Consider the following 20852-nt stretch of genomic DNA (forward strand, 5'->3'; position numbering starts at 1 on the left):
TCGATGGAGAGCTATACATAAGAACGGCCATACTGGATCAGACCAATGGTCCTTCTAGCCCAGTACCCTGTCTTCTGACAGTGGCCAGTGCCAGGTACAGTATGGCACAATGCTTTCATCAGATGTGTTCCATGAGGCCTCGGTGTAGCTATTGTATATTTCAGCCAGACCTTAGAATTTACTTAAAAAAAAAATCCAGCACTTTAGGAATACCTCAATATTTTTAGTGTTTGGGTGGTTTTTTTTAATATCAGAAGGGTACAGATTTCTGTAAGAAAAGAAGGTTATGTCTGCACAGGAACTAGACACCCACCAGCTGACAGGCTCACACAGCAGGGCTGTTTTCCTGCTGTGTAAATTTCCGAGCTCGGGCTGCAGCCCAGACTCTGGGAGCCTCCCGCCTTGCAGGCTCCCAGATCTTTGGCTTCAGCCTGAGCCTGGAAGTCTGCACAGCAGGGACACAGTCCCGCAGCCCAAACCCTGCGAGCCCCAGTCAGCTGGCATGGGCCAGCTGCAGGTGTCTAGTTGCTGTGTGGTCACCCTAAGATTGAGGCATTTTAGGGATCACTTGTGGAACGTAGAGGAATGCATATATGAAGTGTGTTTAAGTCAGAATCCCCTATGAGGACTGAGAAATATATCCATTTAAAATCAGAATGTAAGACTAAAAATACTTGTTTTGGCTGTAACATTGTGGCCTACTGGTATTGATTAGGCATGTGTCCTTGAGAAAGAATTCAGCGTACCACATATTGATCCTCCTAATTCTCCATGTGCTATTTCATTGGTATGTGGTTGTTGTTTTTTTGTGGGGGTGGTGTTTAAGTGATCAAAAAACCTACAACCTGCACATAAACAGTGCATTTTAATAAAATTTAATTTAATCCAGTCATATCGTGCAAAACACAGTTCTGTCAACAGCACCGCAGCCTACAATCATTGGCAAAGATTTGTTTAAATGAGGTAAAAGCCATGATGGAAAACAAACTGAAAGTTAAATCTGATACTGCCTATGGCCCATGCCATTGCGGAAGAAGAGGGAGAGAAATAAAACATAACATAAATTTAAGAGTGTTAACTGTGGCTTTGAAATTCCTGGCTTTTATATTAACATCACATGCTTCACTTTATTTAAATGGGGAGGTTCTTCATCTCTGAATTTCCTTTCTGATGGGGTAGGGCTAACTACATCTATTTATTCATGTCTGAATATCAGTGACATCATAGAATTTTCACAAGCCTTCACGGTCCATCGCTAATTTCTAGCACTAAGCAGCTGACCTTTCAGTGATCTGCTGCACATCATCCATCCATCTCCTTGCTGGTCGTCCCCTGCTACAGTGAGACTCTCCACCATTCCTTCCATAATAATTTTCTCAAGGTTATTTCAATAGAATCATAGAAGATTAGAGTTGGAAGGGAGGTTATCTAGTCCAATCATCTGCTCAAAGCAGGACCAACCCCAGCTAATTCCATCTCTATGCCTAATGTGACCAAAGTACTTAAGCACATGAAAAAAAGAGATGCAGAACTTTCATGGAAGGCAGCTGCTAAACAAACTAATATAGTTGCTCCAGACTTTCAGTAGAACTTAGATATGAGCTTTTAAGGCAAGCAAGACTGTCTCTCAACATGGCTCAAGTTTTTATAGTAATTCAGGCATTGTTGCACTCAGAGTTGCAACACCTGAGTCGGAACATAAATCTCATTTTCAAAAAGAATTTAGGCAGTTAGGATCTTTAAAAATCTGGGCCCCTGTGTATCCAGCACCTTGCACAGTGGGGCCTCTACATACTATTTTAATGCTGCTACTCATAATCACTCTAAGACCTTTTCATTTAGGAACGAGAGAATGGTTTAGGGATGGCTACTACCAACCTAAAGTGGAGAATAGATTAGTATAGCCATTAGTCCCGCTTTCTTTCAGCGGTTTCTGATTCACCCACCTAATCAGAGCATGGTTTGCTGAGCAGGAGTTCGGATGCATTTTGTATAAAAAGGTAGTAAAAAAAGACAGATCTTTTTTGTTCATATTAAGCAAACAATGTTCCCCTAATAGATACTTCTTACGGCAAATGAGTGGTATTATGTGGTTAAGCAATGCCATATATCATTCATTTAAATGATATATAAGAAAGAACACATCCTCTGAGATTCTCTCTGGGCATGGAAATTATGGTAGAACCTTTCTAATAAGAACCATATTTAGGTATGGTTTGCTAGAAAGGATATGACACTTTTCGCAACTTGTCTGGAGAGGACTTAAGAGTCTTTATCTGAAGAAAGTAGATATTTCTGTATTGGCCAAAGCATTATATGGTGGTGTACAGTAAAAGAATCTGATTCATCTCCAACAAACATAGTTTGTGGTCCTTGATAAGAGGAAAATGCATCACGTCCTCAAGAAGATGAGAGATTATTTACAATAGTTAGTGAAACTTTCATGCATTGTAAGGGGGGGAAGAGACATCAGAAAGATACTGATATTAGGATTTCTAGTTGATGGATATTCTCAGCTTGATCTGCAAGAATCAGTAGAATTACAAGAATGGGAAAGCTTTGGGCTGTGATGGAGAAAATGCTGGACTCCTATGGTGTCTGAGGAAAAATGGACAAAATGTTTTTATATTTAAAGAGGGAATAGAATCAGGGAGTCATTAGTGGGAGCTGACAGAAATAAGCAAACTGTGGATACTGAAAAAGATATAATCTGCACTGAGACCTAGCTGTGCAGAAAAAGTGACTGAATGATCTGTTTCTCTCACACTGTAGTGTTATTTCCAGGCTGTGAAAGAAATCCTCTAGGGGGAGTCAGAAAATGGTTTAAAAGACTTTTCCTTTCAGTCAGATAATATCAAAACATCAAGGGACTGTGAGCCATTCTACAAAGAATGATCAATTTTAAAAAATATCAGAATAATTTTAAAAAACTTCCCCTTGTTAATGAGGAATATTTTAAGGGAAAAGACGGGCAATAGGGTTATAAACCAAACAGAACCATTAACACAATAAAGGCAGAATCTCCTATGGCAAGTGGCAGACCAAAAGGGAATTTGCCTCTCAAGAGGACTTCAAAGACAGATATTTTCACCTGTCAAGAGATTTTTAGAAATGAAATCAATGCAAGCCAAGAAAGCATCAGGGTTCAAAGATTTATTACAATGACACGGCTAGGGTGAGAGTAGCCAGAACAAAGTGAGGGAGTGGGAGGTGGAGGGTCAGTCAGCCAAGGTCATGATTGTCAGTCTGCAGAAATACAAGATACGCCATTTTAGAGATGCTTGAATCAGCACTTCCAGCTTCCTGGTTAAGTCACTAGATACATAAATGTAGTAAATATTTAATTAGATAGAAGTTTGGCTAATATAACACTGCTGTTCATTTACTAAATTAAAATTAAAATTAATTGTAAATTATAATCATTGTAAATCTTTAGAGGGAATTTAGGCTCTGTTTTTACAGAGAATTCTGGACAGTTTATTTATACAGGTATCCAGAAATTATCATTCCATAGTTACGTTAAAACTATTCTCACAACTGGTTTAAGATCTCGATCCTGCAAACACCTATGTAGCTGTTTTATGCATGTTAGTAGTTCTACTGAAGTCAATGGAACTACGTGTGTAGAGAATGTTAAAGAAAGAATTCTCATAAAGATGAGCAACATTGAGAGATTAACCTGACTTCACCAGTTTCGAGTGCTCCTCTGCCAGTGGGCTTATCCAGACTCCTCCCAATGATAGATGGCAGCAGAGTAAAATAGACTGGTTAGTAGAGCTATCTAAGGTACCTCTATGGCCCTATCACAATGGTATCTCGGCACCTAATAATCTTTAATCGTCCAACACCTCATGAGGAAGGGAAATACTATTATCCCCATTTTAGAGATAGGGAACTAAGGCACAGAGTAGCTAAGTGACTTGGCTAAGGTCACACAGGAAGTCTATAGCAGAGCAGGGAATGGAACCAAGGTCTTCTAAATACCAGGCTAGTGACTTAACTGCTGGACCATCCTTCCTCTGTCAAACAAACAGAAGTAGCTGACCTTTGATTTGTAAAAACTGTCAGTGTAAGTGCCATACCATAGGCTACTGCATGCAATCATGTTAACTTTCCCATGCTGAGCAAGAATAGTCCTGGAGGAGGGATGGTCACCACTGCAACAGAAAGCCTCTCTTCTATGGGAATCAGGCTCCACAGATGGCCTGTTTTTCTTTTAACAAGGTTGAGCTCTGTTCTGTATGCATATAGGTAGCGTAACTACTTGTTATGCCATGTGACTGTGTCTTTTAAGCGCTATCTTTTTCCCCATCTAGAGGTGGAATGTTGCATGCTTTTTGTAGCATACTCCTTCCCTCCACAGGGCAGAAACACCACAACACAGGTCAGTGGGTTCCATTCCCTTATACAAATTTCTAGCTTGAAAATAGCAATGTTTCAAATCAAAGATGAATCCTCCTCACTCCTTCCTTCATCTTCATCTGCTGAGTGCTCAGATACCACAATGGTGGGCACAGCACAAAAATGTTAGATCAGATTCTTCTTCAAGATGATTGCCTACATAGATGTCCATGGTAGGAGACGGGCATGCCTTTGGGTAAGCAAACTTGGAACTTTTGGACAGCCTTGCTTGGAGGCAGCCCCAGTAGACTCTGCTGTTCAAACATTCCAACCTCACATGTTCAAGAGGAGCACAACATCCAGTGCAGATCCATGCAGGCAATCATCTCAAAGAACCACAGCTACTATGGTGACTGCACTTTATATTATCCCACTGTTGGCTTCTCACCCTATTCCATGATGTCTCCTACAATTGGAACAATTTCCTAATTCCTGTTTACCAGATACCCTCCCCAGCAAAACTCTTTTAAGACCAACTTTTTCAATGAACCCTTGTTCTCAAACCTTTTTTACTCCTCCCTTTTCCTAAACTGTTTTGTCCTTTTCTTGAATTGATAAAGACAGCTGGGAAGCTAAGATAGCTAGCCAAAGGAGTTCACCAGCAGAGGATGGCAGGAAGGTAGGGTGGATTTTTTATTTTATTTTTATTTGTTTGTTTAAACTTACAAGTATTCTAATAAGGAAAAACTCACAGTGGGAGGAAAACAGCATGTCACCAACATGACTGCTAGCTCTTCCTCTGCCAGCACCTCTGGGGGCCCTGGACAGATAGGCATTATGTGTGTTAAGGGTGACCTACAATGAAAACATGTTTCTGAACCCTTTTTTTGCTTCTTTGTGGTATTTAAAAAATGGTACCACAAGTTGTGTTGTTTTGTTTAAAAGAAGCCTTTTTCCTGCTTGTTTTTGACATCTTACATTAGAAACTCAGGTGAGGTGACTACTATGGGTGACTGGAGAATGAGTGAGTTTTTATGATATCAGAGCTACCAGGGAAGGGGAAACTTGATTAAGTGGAAGTGGTTTTTATTCAGATGGTTTAAAATTCTTTGGGGTTCAATACTTGGGAGAAGATTTTTCTTTGTTGAGACTAATGCTAGTGAGGAATTTTTCAACACTTTTTTTGGTCAGAAAATGCTAATTTGTCAAAAATGAAACCTTTTGTGGGAATGTACCAGTTTTAACAAAACTTTCTATGAGAGAGAGAACATGCCCCTGCCCACTCCAAAATCTCCGTGCTTAAGGCACCTGGTACGTAGGAGACACAAGTTCAAGTCCCTGTTCTGCTCTGAACCTGGGTCTCCCACATCCCAGGTGAGAGCCCAAAATAATGGGCTATTCTTGGGTGGATCTCTTTCAAGCACCACTTCTTAAAAATAATTAACCAATCACTGAACCAAAGAGAGAGCTTGAGGCTGACTCTATAGCCTGGTGGTTATACCAGTCAACTGGGATATGGGAGACCTAAGTTCAAGTACCTGCTCTGAACATGGGTGTCTCTGGTGAGGGCCCAGACTATGTGCTGTTCTGGGGAGTCTCTCTCTAATTTTTGCAAAAAATTCCAAAAGATCAATTTTGTCCTGATGCCGCTTAGGGACATTTTGAAATCTTTAAAATTTCACAAAACAGGAAGAGTTACATGCACAGGTCTAGTTGAGACTTCAAAATCCTTGCCCCTTTAAGTGAGGGTTGAAAAAGCTCCCAAGTCCACATTTCTGAATAATCCAAGAAGACTTCCAATACAAAAAAGGAAAGTCAAGACTTTACATTTCTGATATTTCTACAGAATAAAACAAAGGTGATTTCTTTTTAAGCTCACCTTTTAGGCCTCTTTTATAAGTCATATGGAAGAGAAACATTGCAAACCTATTTCCCCCCTTTTCAGGTCACAAAAAAGCAACTTTTCAAGAAATAGCCAGAAAAATAACGATACCTTGAGGTTTTCTAATAATAAAATATTTGAAAATAGACTAATTAATTAGTTCTGATGAGGGAACAACTCATCTGCCACAAAGGATTTGCTAAAATGAAGAAATTAGTGCTAAAAACTGTGAAAGTGCTATAAAGATTGTTTTTTAAATATACTTATAATTCAAAAAAAGCTGAAGCACTCTTCCCCCACCAAGATTCAGTGATCAAATTAATCCTTCCCACTCTGAGACATTATACCAAAAAATGGTATTAGTCTTATTTACTCTTATAGTCTTATAATAAAATATAGCAATAGGCACCCACCCTGTGCTTTGGGCACCTTTCATATATGTTAAGACACAAAATAATACAAAAGTTCTGCTCATGAATATAACCACCCAAAGTTCAGCCTTGTGGCCTGAGAGAAGATATGTTTTGAAGCCTGCCTGGAAAATTAACAAATCTGGGATCTAGCAATCAGAGATAGGGAGTTCCAAATTCAAAGATATGGAATTTTAAGACCATGAAAAAAGGGATTTATATTACTAGAAACATCATCTTAAAGCTAATAATAGTAAGGAGGTAATATACATTTTAATGATCAACCTTATCACATTGGGCACAAGTTAATGTCACTTTAATAATACAAGTTAGAGTCAATACACAGTCACATTCCTCTACACAAAGAAAAGATTATTTTTATTGTTTTGTGGAAAGTCTGACTATATATACAAATATATAAAAATTAGGCACTGATTTTATTTCACTGCTAAGTTACAGCTGCACTGACAGCCAAGTCACATATGCTTTACCTTGAAATAAAGTAAAGTAAATAAGAAAGATAGGAAAACAAGCCATATGGTTTTGTGGTTGTTATTTGAAAATTCAGCACTGTCTAGATACACATTTAATTTTCAATCTGCTGTCTTTATAGGAAGGTCATATAAAAAAGCAAACAAGTACATATTTAATCCTTTAGCAAAAAAACTAGGGAGAGAATCTGGTGCCATATTATCCACAGAACCATAGAAACCACATTTTTTTCCATTCCAATATCAAAAGCCAAATGTCGCCATAGAACTAAGAAGTATGAAATAAGTTGTATCAGGTGGTACTATCACCCACGTCAATCTGATTCCAACCCAAATAAACTGCTACTTAGTTGTGAAGGTATGTGGAGAGTCCTATAGTGAATTGTGGGTAAACAGCCAATAATTCGTGCAGAAGGCCCTGAAAGCAGTGGAACCAGAACTTTGTAGATCCATCTCTATTTTTTCATCTATTTTTTGGCCTGATCCAATCTCCACTGATGTCAATGGGAACCTTTCTGTTGACTTCAGTAGGAGTTGGATTGGCCCCTAATCCATCCCTCTGCTCATACAGGATGTTCCCTACAATGTAGATGTTTTTAGTTTTAAATATCTCAGGCATTAAATGGACTATTAGATGTCTGTAATTAATAGATGGTTGAAGAGGCCTCACTTATGTGAAAAATTTCCTGGTATTCAGACTACATTTTCCTGTGTTTAAATTCATCCCATTAATATTATTTTTACAAATCTCTAAACCTGCTCCCAGGCTTTGGCTCAGAGATGCAAAAACTGGGTATAGATTTATTATGGGCATTCCTAAAAGGAAGACGAAGAGTCAAAACAACTGAAGGCAAGAGTAAACCAAAAAGGATGGGTTGCTGGTTCTTGGGATAACCTAACACATATTGGTGACCAAAGTCTCCACTTTTAAGACCAATCAGCAAGCTTCTGTACCCCACAACTAGGTAGTGACTACTATTCCAATATGTCAAAATTACTATCTTTCTAACTTATGAAGAACATACCCAAGATAATTTCTTATCTTTACACTCAAATTACAATCTTTAGCAACTCTGAAATCCATATAGGTATGTTCAGGTACTATATGGCTGCAGAACATCCTCTGAAATATAGTTAGGCTTGGAAGGATTAGATTTAAAAAATCTTTAAGTGTTGATTTCACTGTACACACACAAATGGACAGAAAATATTTCCATGGTGGCAATCAAAATTTACAGACAGGCAAAGTAAAAAAAAAAAAAAAAAAGTTTCTTCAGAATTTATTAAAGTTTGATTCACGGATATTTACTTTGTATACTTTTATATGTGATGTGTTAACAGTTATAAAGCTTCAACTTTTTGAATCTCAGTATCTACTGTCATTATTATCTGACCCCCCATAATTACCCATAACTGAAATTTAAAATAGAAAATGCTTAAAACCCAAAATTTTGCACAACTGTGAAAATCTAAAATCGATAAAAATAAAAAATGCTTAAAAATAAACTTCAGTATTAATAGCTGACATTATAAAAAATATAACCAACCCTAAATATAGTTAATAACTGTAGAAATTCACAATCGTTGCTGCGTAATATCAAAAGCCAATATCAAAATATCAAATATCAAAAGCCAAATGTTGCCATACAGCTCACAAGTATGAAATAAATTAAATCAGGTGGCAGTACAACCAACATCAATCTGATTCTAACCCAAATAAATTGCTACTTAGTTATGAAGAAATCTGGAGTCCTACAGGGACTCAGGAGCAAATGGCATCTACCACATCCAGTCCTAGGTGCAGAAGGCCCTGCACACAGTGGAACCAGAACTATGTAAGTCCACTAATAAGACCCTCCCCATGGCACATCAGCCATGGAAATTGCTATAGCATAGAGGCTGTAGCAGATGGCACTCCATAGCCTATAAGGAAACGTTCTGTCTCCCAAAACTTTTAGAGCACCTCTGTACACAGTCTGTTTACTCTGCCAGGATTATTATATGTTTAGAGGGGGAGAGAAAAAAAATGAATGGTTCTGGTTTAAACTCCAAGGGCCAGATTTTCAAAGGTATTTAGGTGTTTAAAGATGCAGATAGGTGCCTAGTGTGATTATCAGTTAAGTGCCTGACTCGCATTAATTTCAATGAGACTTATGCATCTCACCTGTTTAAGGGCTTTGAAAATCCCGTGATGTGCCTATCTGCATCTTCAGGCACCTAAACACCTTTGAAAAGCTGGTCGTGAGGCAATATGGAGGAGGAGCACTGATAAAGACCTGGACATGCAGCAACTGGGGAGGATTCCCTTCTTCCACAAAAGCCTTGCTGCTGCTGACTATAATTTACATTTTTATTGGTTTACAAAGCACCTCAATGTATTGAGTATGACTTCCATACAATTAAGGGATGAGAGAATGACACTAAGGTTACCAGTATCATGACATTACCCTCAATTCTGAATAAAATATGATATTCCAGGTATGTAAAACTGTGTGGACACAAGATAGTCATCACTACGCTAGTTGGAAACCTTTGCAAAACACACATACACATACAGTAGGAATATAGACTATGGATGTCAGACTACACAACTGTTCAATTTCTCATGCTCAAATAGACAGCTTGTCTGCAGCACTCATTTTCTGCCTGTAAGACCCTTTGTCACAAAGTTGTATGTCTGAAACACATATATCAGGCAAAATAACTTGCTAGTGATATGTGGAATATCACAGCCATAATACTGTCAGTTACCATTCTAAATAATATTTTTCAAGGAAATTGTTAAAAAGGTGATATTGGTTAATGATGCTTCATGTATGTTTTGAATCTTCACAGTAATCAAATTTGCCAGATATGTCTGTGACAGTGAAATTCAGCAGCACAAACCATATCTTTAAAAAGCCACCACTGTTGGTTCATTTTCTGCAATCAGAACAGTTGATATGTTTCAAAGCTGTTCATGTATTAGGACCTTCATTTTCAGTAGGTTCCACTGAAGTGCTTTGAAAATTTGCAGATGCATCTGTTTCTCATTTGAACAACCTGTATTAATACATCTCAGCTGCTCTTTGTACATACAAAGCAGACAATATGAGATTGATTTTTGAAAATTCAAAAGGGGCAACTAATAAAAATGCCGATATAGTTTGACACAATTTTTACATTCAGTTTCCATGATCATGTGCACAAATCAGATATATGCACATGCAAACACACATTAAGACAATTAAAGATCATTTGCACAAACAAATACCCCATTTGTGTGCATAACTATGGTAACTGAATATAAATTTGGCTTGTAGTTTCACATATTTCTGCATGCTGCTGTAGGTTGCTTATATTTTGAAAATCTGATCCTGTAAATCTATTTATTTTCTCATACAAACATCCATTTCCCTATGTAAACACAATATTTTTGGTGCAATTAGAGCAGTCCATTTACACAGGTCTCCCAAAAATGTCCCCAGAATTTTTTCGCACATCCATTTTCACAGAAATTAACCAGTTAGACATGCATTTACCTGATTTGCAAGTGCAAATACCTTACAGTAAATATAAATGAGTATGTATGCAACATTTCTGTGGGCAATTTCAGAAGTTGTGTTTGAAATTGCAGCTTTAGTTATTTCCCCTAACTTTGCATGATTTCTAGAATTAAACAAACTACCAAAAGAACTTTTAAAACCTCATAAATTCCTTATATATTTCCATTCTTTTAGTTTTAGACCTTTAATCCCATAATTAAGGTGTAAAGAAGCCAAATACGTATAATAAATACTGGGAGAAAAACATTTGAAATATTTCTGTAAAAACAGGAAAATGGATGGGGAATGTGTTTCATTCAATTCCTTTTTTACTCTTTGGCTTTTAAATATACACAGGAAGTCATAACCTCTGACAATGTCCAAAGTCAGAGCAATGCGGCAGAAAAGAAGCAAGAATACTTTTGAGCCTCTGAACATTTCCCTAGCTTATTTCCAAGCAGACACTGCAATATAAAAGTTTGCGTATTAAGTTTCACTCAGAATGTGTAATGAAGTTGAATGCCTATATTCTGAACAGCTGTTGTCTAAAAAGTCTGATCCTGCAACTGACACTATAAACACAAAGGGCTAAATTATCAAAACTTTGTGTCAATATTCCATGTCCAGCAATGTGTTTTGCATGCCTAACTAAGCCCAATTTGTAGCTAAATAAGCAATGAATTTCAGCTTGTGATTGTGCTATGCTGGCATCTTATATGCATGCTGCACAGGTGAAGGCATGGTGTGAATGGTCTGTAAAAGGGATTTGACTTGGTTAGTTTCCTACATTTTGTCATAGCATTTCTTTGAAGAAAAAGTAGTTAGGCTTTCACTAATGTAAATTTAAACTGAAATGGGTATAAAGGATCTTTAGTGGGGAAAAAAAACCCAGTAAAGTACTACATTTATGTTAGGAAATACATATGGAGGGTCAGACTAGCTTGTTGATGTCATTCTCTTTTGGTTATATTTTCTTTAGGCTTAGCATGTGACAAATTGTTTTTGAATATTTAAAATAACATCCAATATTCAATTTGGGGTTCTGGTTTGGTCACGTCTAAAGGGAAAAAACAAGGTTAGTTACCAGTAACTGATGTTCTTTGAGATGTGTTGCTCATGTCCATTCCACTATAGGTGTGTGCACACCTCCGTGCATGGTTACCCGGAACTTTTTTCCCCTTAGCAGATCCCGTAGGGCCGGCTCCGGCACCCATGAAGCCATACGCACATGCCGCGGTATATGAGGCACTGCCAGCCCTGTGCCTCCTCAGTCCCTTCTTTCCACTAACTCTGGCAGCAGGGATGGAGGGTGGGTTGTGGAATGGATATGAACAACACATCTCGAAGAACATCAGTTACTGGTAAGTAACCTTTTCTTCTTCGAGTGCTTGCTCATGTCCATTCCACTATAGGTGATTAACAAGCAATACCTTTGGAGGTGGGTTGGAGTTACCGGTGAGCTGCCCTCAGCACTGCTCTGCCGAATCCCGCATCCTCTCACTCCTGCTGGACGATGGCATAGTGGGATGTGAAGGGATGCACCGACAACCAGGTGGTGGCTTTGCAGATTTCCTACAGGGGCACTCTCTCCAGGAAGGTTGTAGACAAGGCTTGAGCTCTGGTTGAGTGCGCTGTGATGATTCCCGGAAGTGGCACCCTCGCCTGCTCATAGCAGAACTTGATGCACGATGTAATCCACGAGGAAATGCGCTGGGTGGAGACAGGTGAGCCTTTTATCCGGTCAGCCACTGTGACAAAGAGCTACGTCGATTTCTGGAATGGCTTTGTATGCTCGATGTAGAAAGCCAGGGCTCGTCTCACGTTCAGCGAATGCCATCTCCTCCGAACTGTGCGGTTTGGGAAAAAACACAGGGAAAAAAATGTCTTGATTACAATGAAATTGGGAAACCACCTTGGGCAGCGAGGCCAGATGCGGCCTCAACTACACCTTATCCTTATAGAATACTGTATAAGGGAGCTCTGAGGTCAAGACCCTAATCTCAGAGACCCTCCTGGCTGAGGTAATGACCACTAGGAAGGAAGGAAGGAAAAGATGAGCAGAGGGCATGAAGCCATGAGTTCAAAGGGGGGGCCCCGCGAGTCTCGAGAGGACTAGGTTGAGATCCCAGGGAGGCACTGGGTCACGGACCTGTGGATAAAGCCTTTCCACCCCCTTGAGGAACCTGACCAACATGGGAGCACAGCACAGGAGAACAGCAATCTCCTCTCTAGCGGCTGATGGAAGGCCAAAATGGCCGCCAGGTGAACCTTCATCGAGGCCAGTGCCAGACTCTGGAGCATTAGCTGGAGCAGGTACTCCAGGATCACCTGTATAGGCGAAAGGCTGGGCAGAATACCCTGGGACTCCGCCTAACAGGTAAACCGTCTCCACTTAGCCCAATACATGATCTGTGTAGAAGGCTTCCTGCTGCCAAGCAGGACTTGTTGGACCTGCACCAAGCAGGCTCTCTCCCCCAGCCACAGAGCCTCCAGGCCGTGAGGTACAGGGAGTCCAGGTCTGGGTGCAACAGGCAACCATGGTCCTGGGAATAAAGGTTGTGCTGCTTTGGGAGCTCCAGGGGTGGGGCGATTGAAAGGTCCAGCAGCATGCTGAGCCAGTGCAGTCACAGCGAGGCTGGAGCGATGAGTATAACATCCGCTCTGTCCCTCTTTATTTTCATCAGAACCTTGAGCAGGAGCGGAATGGGTGGGAATGCGTACATGAGGGTCTCCGTCCAGTCAACGAGAAACGTGTTGGAAATTGATCCGATCTCACGACCCCGGAGTGAGCAGAACCTCAGACACTTCGTGTTATGGGCTGATGTGAACAGGTCCAGTTGGGGAACTCCCCACTTCTGGAAGATCATATCCGGCACCTCGGGGTGTAGCGAACAGTCGTGGCGGGGTAGAAACCACCTGCTGAGGTGATCAGCCTCGTCATTCCTCACTCCCGGGAGGTGAGAGGCCATCAGGTGGAAATCGTGCCTCACAGCAAGGTCCCATAGACGAATAGCTTCCTCGCAGAGGGCTGAGGAGCGCGCTCCCCCCTGCCTGTATATGCTTGAAGCCCGGCAACTGGGACATGGCACGGCCGTGCGAAATCCCCACAGGGATAGCCTTATCTCTAACTACACTTAACTACTTAACTAAATAAAACTAAAATTAAAATACCAAACAAGTCTCTTAAACAAGGGGAATAGTACTTGCTGTGAGTAAGGCTAGTTCCAGCAACCGTCACGGATGGAAAAAAGGCACTGAGGGGGTGCAGGGCCAGCAGTGTCTCATATACCACGGCATGTGCACAGGGCTCCAGGGGTGCCAGAGCCAGCCCTATGGGGTCTGCTAAGGGGAAAAAAGTTCCGGGTAACCGTGCACGGAGGCGTGCATACACCTATAGTGGAATGGACATGAGCAAGCACTCGAAGAAGAATTATTTTTCACTTATTGGATTTTTTTTTTTTTGCAAAACTTTTTATTGAAAATGTTCAATTTAAAAATCACCCTTTCATCCCCTTCTCTCCCTTGAAAAAGAGGAAGGAAGGAAGAGAAAAAAGGAAAAATGATTTTTTTTTCTCTTTTGGAATTTTATTTTAAAAAATGCAAATTTTGGAAAAAATGCATTTTGTGAAAAAGTTGGCATTTTTCAAAATCTTTTAAATAAAAAAATATCATTTGAACATTTTGACCACCCCTACTCTTCTCACTTTTATGTCCTCAGATAGAGGGGGTATGAGGACACACAGGGTGCATATGGGGCCCCAACAGACACTAAAATTTTCTAACCCACACATGCACCATGAATGGGATCCACATGGATAGTATTTGAAGAACAAAATGTTACACTACCTCTGCTCCCATATTTATGGCTTATACCATAAGCAAAAGAGCATTGGACACAGCATAAATTTTATTTAATACTGGCCAAAGTTACTTCAGCAGCTGCACAAGTAATTATGGCACAAGCTGTGTTCTGTGAATCACATTCCTCCTGTAGTCCCCTGCCCAAGAACTGTCCTCACTTTTGTCTTCACTACCTAAACTGTCAAACTTGAAAGCTAACATAGCTAGTTCAGCATGTTTAGTATAGTATAGTATAGTATAGTAAATAGAGTAGGTGGTGTTTGTTGTTGTTTTGAGAGGTGAAGATCATAGAATCATAGAGTTGGAAGGGTCCTCAGGAGGTCATCTAGTCCAACCCTCTGCTCAGAGCAGGACTAAACTCAGCTAAATATACTGCTCCTTTAAAAAACCGGCTTTTCTAGATCAAGAACTAATCAATAAAGCTGAAAATTAAGTTGTGGTTCTTCTCTAAAATAAATGGAGCTGGGCAGATATTGCTAAATATGGCCCACATTTTGAATGTTGGTTAACTATTAAAGCTCCTTGTGCTTCAGCTATGCTCATGCCCCTTATGTTTTGGCCTTCTGCAAGAATTTGAGTGACCAAGCTTTAGTAAGACAAATGGTCACAGAAAGTGAGTTTTGTCCATTGAGCTCAACGTGATCGGGCTTGGGCTTTAAAGAGGATTTGTGAATTTCATTGATTTTGCTACTCATATGCCTAGCTTTTAAGTCCCTCTGAAGTTCCTCAGTCTTCTTTAGTAAGAATTAAATAACTGAGATAAGAAGTCTTCCTCTAGAAACTTACTTTTACATCTTCATCAAATTGTTACCTTACTGCTTCACAAAATTTCCTCGATTAATGATAATATATTATCAGTTCTTGGTTTGGAATCTTGGTATAGCCCCTACTTAAATTTTTGTCATTTTGAAAATTGTCTATTTTTTCTGTCTCTCAGCCAATACTTTAGTCTACCACCCAATAACTTTTGAAGAACTTTATCAAAAGCTTTTTGAGAGTCCAAAAAAAAAAAAAAAAAAGTATCAGACAGTTCTCCTTTTTTCCATTATTTTGTTGACACATTTTGGACTTCTAATAGATATTTGATATATGTTTAATCTCAAATCGTTTACCTTTGTCAAATACAATTCATTACTGCCTTTTGGTTTTGAGGAAATGCAGTTCTCCCAGCAGGATTTAGCAATTACAGCCCAGCAGATTAATAGATTTTACTCAATGTGATGGAAGAAGCTTTATTTACAGATATTAAACCAAATTCTGCCCTCAGTTATATGGCGTCAATGAGTTACTCAAGATTTACATTGGTTTAACCAAACCTAGTTTGGCTTTTTGTTTAATAAATATTTTCTTTCTAAAAGGGTTCAGGACAATAGAATAAAAATGGATTCATAATTCTTTTAAAATGTAAATATCCCCTTGCCCTACTGGAATCGCACACACAACAACACTGGGCAGAGGACTCTAAAGTATGAAACTGGCCCATCTATTGCCTTTACCCAGGCTGAATCAAATGCAAAATAAATGGTGCAAAGCAAATTAGATTATTAAAAATCACATAGTCTCCATCACTTTAAGTCTTTATAACCAAGCCTGGATAACTTTAAGATATGCTGTAGTTCAAAGGAGAGGTTACTTATCTTGTACAGTAACTGGAGTTCTTTGAGATGTGTCCTGCTATGGCTGCTCTACTTGAGATGAGTATGTGCCCAATGTGCATTCATTTGGAGATTTTCATTACCAATGCTCATTCAGTCCAGGTATGTGCCCTCAGCCATTCTCATGATCCATGCTAAGGATATATAGGACTGCGATGGATGGACTACACTCAGTTCTTTCTCCATTCAAAGCTACAAAGAGATTAGGCTGCGAAGCAGAGGGTAAGGAGGGTGGGTAGTGGAGCACCCATAACTCATTATTGTAACCTCTCCTTCGAATAGTGTCCCTATGGGTACTCCATTTGAGGCGACTCCTGAGCAGTATCCCCTGAAGGAGGTGGGAGCTTTGGAACTCGATGTAAGACTGACTATAAAACTGCAGAGCCAAAGGCAGCATCTGTCTGAGAAGCATCAGTTACAGAATAGTGTTTTGAAAAGATGTGGACTGGAGTCCAGGTAGCAGCCTTGCAAATCTCTACAACAGGAATGTCCTTCAGCAGAGCAATGAACATGGACTGAGCTATAACCCTACATGGGCATGGTATATTAGCAGCTGTATAGCAAGAGATGATACAGACAGAAACTTGCTGGAAAGTCTCTGCATCAGTACTGGCATTTCTTTAGCTCTATCCACAATACAAACAAATAGTCTCAGAGAGGTTTGAAAAAACTCTACCCCATCCAAATAATATGCCAGCACCATCCTAACATCCAAGGTATGAAGAGCAGCATCCTCCCTAGACAGATGGAGTGGAGTTTAGGATAGAAAAGCGGGAGATGAATTGACTGGTTTCTGTGAAACTATATGGTAACTTTGGGTAAGAACCATGGGTGTGGTCAAAGGGATACCTTATCTTTGAAGAAAACAATGCAAGGAGGATCAGCCATCAAAGCTCCAAGCTCACAAACTCTTCAGTTGTAATAGCTAAAGAAAAAGGCAATTTTCATGGAGAGGTTTTGAAGCAAGCAACTAGTGTTTCAAATGGAGACTTCAACAGAGCCCTGAGGACTAAGTTTAAGTCCTAGGTGGGGGTTGGGTGTCTGACATTCAGAAAGAGGCTCGATAATCTTTTGATGAACTGAGAAATTGCCGGGTGAGCAAATATTGAGAAACCTTCCAATGGAGAATGAAACTCTGTGATGGCCACTCAGTGAACTTCAATTGAACTCAGATTTCCTTTCTTCAGAGTGAGAAGGTAATCTAGAACCTCCAAGATGAGACAATCAGCAGGAGATAGGTGAAAGTTGGTATACCAGTGATAAAATCTTTTCCATTCCTGAAGGTAGGTCTTTCTGGTCGAATCTTTCCTACTATTCAGCAGGAACAGAAGCTAATCCTGAGGGACATCCAGGTACGAAGCCCTGATCTGCAGAATGTTCAGGTTGGGGTGAAGAACATTTCCCAAGTCTTGAGTGAGAAGACTGGGCATCCATGGGAGGTTGATGGCCAGGCAGACAAAGAGGTGAAAAAAAGGAAACCACACTTGTCTCAGCCAGATACATCCAACCATTATGGCTGTGTCCTATCTGATTTTGTTTAAGACCTGAAGAATGAGTGGTATTGAGAGAAAGGCATAAAGGAGATTCCCTGACCATCAGAGAAGAAAGGCTTCCCCCAGAGAATGATGGCTCAGGCCTTCTCTTGAGCAGAATTTCACACACTTCTGGTTGTTGGTAGTGGCAAAAAGATCTATCTTCGGAAATCCACAGGAAAGAAATATCTGACTACTGATTTGTCTGGTTCCCACTCATGATCTTAAGTGAAGAGTATACTGAGGTCATTGGCTAAGGTGTTTTGGAGGCTGAGTAGGTAAACTATGCACCAGCTCCATAATTTTACTGCCTCTGCAGAGAGGAAAGGAGATCTGGATCTCCTTTTCTGATGTATGTAGCACATTCTGGCCCTGTTGTCTGTCATTGTTCAAATAGATTGACCTTGTATCACAGGATGTGACAATGGCCCACAAAGGGTTAAGAACAAGCAAGCTAAAATAACCCAAAATCAACCTTTAAGGACATGTTTAAAAGTATTGAAATGTTAATTAAAGCCATTCCTTGTAAGTAACTGTCCAGCCATGTTGGTAGAATCAAGTGTTTGAAATGCAAGTGTATATTGTTAGGTCTCTATTTGTCTGTGTTTACATAGATCTTGATAGATAAATGGCCTTCCTGTCTATTACTATTGTTCTATTGATTCAGAGATCAAAATGGAATATTAACATTTAGATGAACCTTGGGTGTAATAATATCATTGTCTGTATTTATTTTTGAAGTTTAAGTAAACTGTCTATTAACTGTTTAATAGCTAATTACTGGTATATGCCTAGAAAGCAGGTTTTACGTCAAATACCACAAGTAATTATCTTTTCTTGATCCAAGGATTACCTGTTGTGATGTTTGCTGTCAAGTGACTGTCATAGCCTGCTAAAGGACTATAAAGGAAGTCTCAGACCCAATCCTGTTTATTTTAGGACTGCTTAAGCCTAGACAGGGAAGGTTGAGTCACAAGTCTGAGATCCCAGCTTGCCTGATCCACCCTGTTATTTCTCATGGAAGAAATTATACTCTACATATGGATTATCTATTGGACTATAAATAGCTTGTGCAACACAGTTTATCATCTCCACTTTGAAACTGATGTATGGACTTTATTCTCATTTGTATGTATAATGATCTTTTAACCAATATTCTATCTTTTAAAGAATAAATATTAGTTTAATTAATAAGCATTGGCTTTAAGCATGTATTTATATATGATCTGAAATATTTATTGACCTGGTTGGTAATGTATCCAGTCCTTTGGGATTGGTAGAACTTTTTACATATGATAAGCAAAGATTTTCAGTAATCTCCATCATATTTAACTTGGCTGTCTGGCTAGAAGCCAGAGGGCTGGATGGCTTTAAGGGAACTGTAGTTTTGGCTTCTGGATAACCGGTAAGGTAATTAGAGGCTGTTGGTTACTGGCTTGGTAAATCTGATTTTTAGAAACAGCCACCAATATTTGGGGCTTTGCCTACCCCATTCTTTACAGTTTATCCTAAACTGAGCAATCTCAGTGTGGCTCCCCTAGAGCCCAACGTCACACAGGGAGAAAGTGCTGGCAGGCGTACCTTAAAGCTCTGAGTTCCAGAATATTGATGTGTAAAATGGACTCTTGGGCAGTGCAGCTGTTCTGAATAGTATAGTCCTGCAGATGAGCTCTCTATCTGAGGAGGGAGGGAAGTGTTGGAAACTATTGTAACAGTGGGAGGGGGATAGTTGAACGGAACCCCTGAACACACCTTGTCTGGATTCTTCTACCAGTCGAGGGAGAACAGTACACAACAGGGAATAGAGAATAACTTTAGATTGTCTCTGCTGGGGGTATAAACTGTTGTGAACCAAGTCTGGAAGCCATACATATGTAGACGAGTATGTAGTGTGACAAAAGTATATGCTGCCATATGCCCAAGGAGTTGCATACAAAATCTGGCAATGATATGATGACCCAATTGAGTTTGTACAATTAAATGTGAGGAGTGAGGAATCTATCAGCTGGCATTGTGGTATCACTGAGAGTGGGCCCTTTGAACTCTATCCTTTTGCACAGATAAGAGGGAAGGACTTCACAATGTTGAGCTGAAGACCAAACCTATTAAATAGAGCCATGACCATGTTTACAGCAGTTCTGACTTGGCACAGAAGTGTCCCTTGAGAAGCCAATCGTTGAGATACAGGAAGACAATTATCCCCACCATCGGTGAAGCCGTGCAGTGCTTACTACCATAACTTTTGTGAACGCTCTGAGGGTGGTAGATAGTTTAAAGTAAAGGACTCGATGTTGGTAATGGTCCTGACCTACCACAAATCTCTTGGGAGAATAGCATATCGATATGAAAGTATGCATCTTGAAGGTTGACAAAATAGTCTCTCAAATCCAGGGATAGAATAACTGCAAGTTTCGCCATTTTGTATTTCTGTACCTTGATAAAAATATTCAGCATTCTTAAATCTAGAATTGGTCTCCACTCACCCTTCTTTTTAGGAACCAAGTCCTTGGATTAAAATTCTCTTCTGTACTTAGTGGGAAGGGGTTTCACAACTCCTATACAAAGGGATAAAACTTCTTGATTCAGAAGAGGTTCGTGAGATGGGCCCCTGAAAAGAAATGGGAAAGAGGGTAAGAAGGCAGTTTGGAATACTCTGATGTTATAACCTCCAAAATCCATCTGCCGGAGATAACCTGCTCCCATGTGATGTGAAAATGAAAGAGACAATCCCCAAAAATGGGCAGACTGAAGGGGCAGCATGGTATAGCATCAGATCTGGTTCCTGGGAGTATTCATGGACTCTGACCACAGCATCAAAATGAGCATCTCACAGATGAATGCTGCATCAAGGTAGCAAGAATAGTTGCTCTCCCTTCTGCATCCTGTATTTTTTCTTATGTGGCGCTGATGCCCAACGAAAGGTGGATAAGTGGGATGGACATGATCTCTGTACTGTCTGACACAGAGTAAAGCTCTCTTTATTTGCAGGTGCATACATGCCCAACAAATGGTCACCCATGAGTCCTTCAGAAAATGCAGTTATCAGTGGAGTCATTAAACAATTTCAAGCCAACAAAAGGAAGGTCTGCTACTGTGCTTTGGACTTCATGTGGAAGTCCTGAAGCTATGAGACTTTATACCTAACTACGGTTAGGG

This window comes from Emydura macquarii, unplaced genomic scaffold (assembly GCF_026122565.2).
Source record: "Emydura macquarii macquarii isolate MOO-44397 ecotype Brisbane River unplaced genomic scaffold, CSIRO-AGI_Emac_v2 contig_1644, whole genome shotgun sequence".
Lineage (NCBI taxonomy): Eukaryota > Metazoa > Chordata > Testudines > Chelidae > Emydura > Emydura macquarii.